Consider the following 6,000-nt stretch of genomic DNA (forward strand, 5'->3'; position numbering starts at 1 on the left):
ATATGTATTCATGACTACCGTTAAATTAATGAACAAATTTTCATTTTCTACATCTATCTACATCTACATCTATACTCCGCGAGCCACCTTACGGTGTGTGGCGGAGGGTACTTATTGTACCACTATCTGATCCCCCCTTCCCTGTTCCATTCACGAATTGTGTGTGGGAAGAACGACTGCTTGTAAGTCTCCGTATTTGCTCTAATTTCTCGGATCTTTTCGTTGTGATCATTACGCGAGATATATGTGGGCGGTAGTAATATGTTGCCCATCTCTTCCCGGAATGTGCTCTCTCGTAATTTCGATTTTATTCCTACTCAACTACAATTAAAAACTAAACAGTCTTGGTACGGAACCACGTACATACAAGGAGAACCCAGCTCATCTGACAACATGAGTATCCGCTGCAACATGCAAGAAAACAGCTTCTGATGTGAGGGACCAGCCTGACTTCATGACCTGTAACATTTCTGCATTTCAGGAGGTGCCAGAAGAAAGAGCCAAAGTCATGTGTCACATCATCAAAGTATTCTGAGGCGAGAAACGCGTGTATTGTCACTTCATTTCTCCTGCATAATCATACTTTGGAAAAATATAGGAAGCAAGAGTGAAGTCGTTGAAGTACCGCTTGCGACAAACAATGGGAATCGTATATCCAACATTCGAAAAGATGACATCCACGTCTTACCAAACTGAGGCTTGCTTGAACTCTCGTCCTCTCAAGCCACTATCTTGCGATCCCAGTGATTCCCCACGTCCACTCCACAGGGCAGTTCTTGGTTGGAACACAATCACAAATATCACTCAGCCAGATTTAGTTACAGCAAAACTGAAATCGTTTGCAAGGTGGGAACTACGGCAGCAAGGCGGTTCTCACTGCCTGCATCATCTGCAGCAGCGAGCCAAATGCACGGTCCCAAATCAGAATATGCAGCCTGGCGCATTGGTCGCAGTAAGGGAATCCAACCTGCTACCCTTATCCCTTATACTGGAAAAGGTCGTAATTGAAGTAGTACACCCTGGGCACAACGGAATGGTGTGAGTGAGCACTATGTGCACACCACAACGGGTTTTCAAGATACCAGTCAGCAAGCTATCTACATCTACATCTACATGGATACTCTGCAAATCACATTTAAGTGCATGGCAGAGGGTCCATCGAACCACCTTCACAATTCTCTATTATTCCCTTATTTTATCGTGATGATCGTTCCTCCATATGTAGGTCGGTGTCAACAAAATATTTTCGCCTTCAGAGGAGAAAGTTGGTGATTGGAATTTCGTGAGAAGATTCCGTTGCAACGAAAGACGACTTTCTTTTAATGATTTCCAGCCCAAATCCTGTGTCATTTCTGTGCCACTCTCTCCCATATTTCGCGATAATTCAAAACGTGCTGCCTTTCTTTGAACTTTATCGACCGTCAGTCATGTCTGGTAAGGATCCCACACCGCGCAGCAGTATTCTAAAAGAGGACGGACGAGGGTAGTGTAGGCAGCCTCCTTAGTAGGTCTGTTACATTTTCTAAGTGTCCTGCCAATAAAACGCAGCCTTCGGTTAGCCTTCCACACAACATTTTCTGTGGGTTCCTTCCAATTTAAGTTGTTCGTAATTGTAATATCTAGGTATCTGACAGCAACAAACACGCCACCGCCAACCATGTTTAGCCTATCTTTTCGGAACACCGTTATGTTCTTCGCAAAAATTTCGGCTAAGCTTATATCCGGCTTTAGCCAGCTATCAATGCCTATAACGATTTGAGCATCATTGCTTACTATTAGCGCTTGGAGCTCTGGTGCCTTCCCAACACAGCTACGACAATTTACAACTGTTATACCAATAGTTCCTCTATCTACGTTCTTCCTATGTTCAGCCACCCTTTGACGCAAGTCGAGGAATCTGCAGCCTACACGGTCGCAGAACCGTCTGAGCTTTTTCTGAGTCAGACCCTCCACTCGGCTCTGTACCAGAGGTCCGCAATCGGTCCTGTCGACTATGCTGAAAATGGTCAGATCTGCTTTCATCTTGCAAGCAAGATTGGTAGCCTTTACCACTTCTGTTAGCCGCTCGAAACCAGAGAGATTCTCTTCTGATCCAAAGTGACACACATCGTTGGTACCGACGTGAGCAACTACCCGCAGTTGGGAGCACCCTGTGCTTTTCATGGCATCCGGGAGGATCCTTTCCGCATCTAGAATGACTCCACCCGGTCTGCACACGGAGTGAATTAATACAAAAGTGAAGGGTGTATTAGTGTTTTTTATCCTTTCGTTATCTTTTTTCTGTTCTCTCTGCACCTTGCATTAAAAGATGCAGTGTATTTCATTATTTTCATGTTTCAGTGTGTTATTTTGATATGTAATTGTGATTTTCAGCGCCAGTTAAAACTCTGTCTCTTAAGAGAATAGCTGATTGAAAGATACAACGATATGCGTAGTCCCATGAGTTCCCTTTCATGCTTTAGCAGGACTTTGTGTTCTGCGTATTACTTGTAGAGAAATTAATATTTCTTTGGCGGCCGTCATGTTCGGTCTCTGGAGTTATTTGTACCTGGGGGCCATGGGCGCATTAGGGCCGGTGTCCACAAAGGATATCGTGCTCAGACTGTGTTTTGACTGTGCTCCGACTGTGTCACGAAGAATGGGATCGCGACTGAACCCGTCCTATTGACTTTGCAATGGCGTCAAGTACCTCATTTCCACATAGCCTGCTGTGGCGCTGCTGTGTCCATGGCGTTCGCCTGTCGTGTTGTAGGCTATCCATCGGGAGAGCGATTTCACGACTGATGACAAATGCACAGAGTGTACACAGTTATGTCTTGTCAAACTAAATCAAGGCGCCGGTATGTCGGTGTTTGACTCTTTGCGGCTTTGCCCGACGGCCTACGAATCTCTGTCGAACGCACGTGTCCTGTCTGACCTCACACTACTGTCACCGAAGTTTTCGTAAATAAGGGAGAGCAGCTGGTAATACGTGCTCAGCAGCATCCAGAACTCCACTATCTGTGGCATAACGACTATGACAATACTCTTGTCGAAGACAATATATGGAGGGAGATCGGGGACAAGCTTAACAAATCCAAAAAGTCTCGGTTTTCATTGTGTTACCTTTTGTTATAATGTCTGAAGGTAACAGTGATAATATTTTTCACATTCAGCTGTAATTTTGCTTACTTGTAAGTGACGAATGTAGGAGCAAATGGGCGCTACTGAGGTCGTATTTTATTCGAGCTCTTGCTAAAAGCAAAACCACATCTGGCAGGTTCCAAAGAAGATAATAAAATGGACACTGGAAGACGAAACGCAATTTTTAACCTCTTTTCCTCAAAACCATTAGACTTGTACCAATGTTCGAAGTTTCCTATGTGCTGTTGTAAACAGAGAAGGAAACGAGGATGATGAGGTTGGTCCATCCTTGGCGAATCGCAGAACTTCGTCTCCTATACTCCTATACGTTCCACAACACTCTCCTGTACATTCTACATTAGGGTGTGCTGGCCAGATAAACAGAAGCCAAGAGTCTTCGCTCTCGTGTGGCTGCGCTGATGACAATTGGAAGTTGTATTGACAGATTTTGTAAGCTCGATGAGTAAGGCCCGGCAACCGCCCCGAGAAAACTTGTGACATTTTCGTGGTTTTCATAAACATGGAGGAGGATCTTGTAATACTTGTTCAGCAGCATCCAAAACTCATTCTAATACTCAACAAATATCACAGATCATCAGCGAGCCTGTTAAGTGTCGTATGGAATTTTCCCCCTTCTTCTCTAATTCTGAATAGAGGATGAACCCAGTAGTGACATTTTTCCCGCTCTTGTTTTATCCTCAATAAAACTAAATAAGTCCCGAGTGCCACAACATTATCGTCTGTTTCTTCCATTGGCGACTGAACACAGCTCGCAAACGGTATGTAATGTGAGAATGCAAACGAGGCGACACGGCAGGAGCACTGTCGAAGCACAATCTGAATACGGTTCCTCATATGGAAGCCGGCCCTAAAGGGATGTTCTACCCTGTGAACAGCTGTGAATGTAGTCGGCTATCATAAGCTCGTGGTCGGCGGACCTGATAGTCTGAACGGCGAGTATGTAATTTGATTGGTGAATAATAAATAATTGTCTAATACAAGTCGTCTTTCATTGCAATCCGACTGGATCCGAATCATTGTACAGTCCTAAGTTCCATGTCCTCCGGTAACATTTACAGTTTTCATTTTCGTCTGTGGACGCTAACAAAGACGATGTTTTGTCTCTAAAAGACAGGATTCTCTCTCTTAGATGCCGACATCTGCGTATATTGTTCATGCGTCTGTCTTCGAGGCTTGGTTACTGTCCAACAGAGTACACGACATTAATTTCGCAAAGTATTTATGCCCTAGTATCGACAGGTCCCTTGTTTACTACCCTCGCCTGTTGCGATGTGAAACTGCGCTGCAGCGTCACAAATGCATCCATCTGCCGCCAAAGTTCACAATTTCGCATATTCTGTCGATACCTGTATGAATATCAATTTGAGACCAATCCGCATAACTCATTGGTGTCCACAGCTCGTGGTCTTGCGGTTGCGTTCTCGTTTCCCGCGCACGGGGTCCCTTGTTCGATTCCCGGCGGGGTATGCGATTTTCTCTGCATCGTGATGACTGGGTGTTGCGTGTTCTTCATCATCATTGACGCAAGCAAGTCGCCGAAATGGCGTCAACTAAAAAGAACTTGCGATACGGCGGCCGAACTTCCCCGCATGGGGCCTCCCAGCCAACAATGCCATACGATCATTTCATTTCATTTCAACTCCTTGCTCATGCGTCTATGGCAACAATGCCATAGGATCATTTCATTTCATTTCAACTCCTTGGTCATGCGTCTATCTTGTTCTTGTTCTTCTTCTTCTTCGAGTGTATTTCCTCCCCAGGGCCGTGCGGAGTGGCCGCGTGGTTTGAAGCGCCATGTCACGGATTGCGCGGCTCCTCCCGCCGGAGGTTCGAGTCCTCCCTCGGACATGGGTGTATGTGTTGATGTGTTGTTCTTAGCATAAGTTAGTTTAAGTAGTGTGTAAGTCTAGGGACAGATGACCTCAACAGTTTGGTCCCTTAGGAATTCACACACATTTTGCTGCTCAGGGCTAGTAGCAGTTAGTTGGAAAATACGACATGCCACTGAGATGTTGCCAGAAAATTTTATTCCAGCAAAACCGATTACTGACGAAGAGATACAGAGGGTGGACAAAATATGAAAACACCAGAAACGTAACACATTAGCATGCCTAATACGGTGTAAGAAAACAGTTGGCATTTAAAACAGCTACAGTCGTCTCGAAATAGATAAATACACGACTTGTATTGATTTCGAGGAAATCTTATGCAATTGTTCCTGCAAAACAGTGGCAGGTTCAGATAAAGACCATAAAGCTGGATGGTCGCACCGCACCCTTCTGTTCAGAGGCTCAACAGTATTGAGATCTGGTGGCTATGACGGCCAGGGGAATGCGAAATTTCATCCTCGTGCTCACAAAACCAGTCCTGCACGATGCGACCTGTATGAACAGGTGCCTCGTCGTCTTGGAAAGCAGAGCATCACCACTAGGGAACAAACATCGTACCATGGGCTGGACCTGATCAGCCAAAATGGTCACATAATCCTTGGCAGTAATGCGATCTTGTAGAGTAACCAGCGGCCCATGGAATACCACGATATGGCTGCCCAAATCACCGCTAAACCCCTGCCATGTTTCATTCTTGGGACGCAAACTCACCCAGAAGTTGCAGACAGCGTGAAACGAGACTCGAACAATGTGGCCACCTTCGAATTCACTTAGCTCCGACATAATGCATTCGCAACTACGACTGACACGACTGACGCTTACAACATGTTGAGGACAGTGCACAGGTGCCGTTCGTAGTGAAATACAACGGCATAACGCTTAGGCTTGGTTAGCATCTGCATTTATGTTCAAACATGCATTTCTCGAGGTGTTTCCATATTTCTGTCCAACCCCTGTACCTCAAAAT

This window comes from Schistocerca serialis, chromosome 4 (genome assembly GCF_023864345.2).
Source record: "Schistocerca serialis cubense isolate TAMUIC-IGC-003099 chromosome 4, iqSchSeri2.2, whole genome shotgun sequence".
Taxonomy (NCBI): Eukaryota; Metazoa; Arthropoda; class Insecta; order Orthoptera; family Acrididae; genus Schistocerca; species Schistocerca serialis.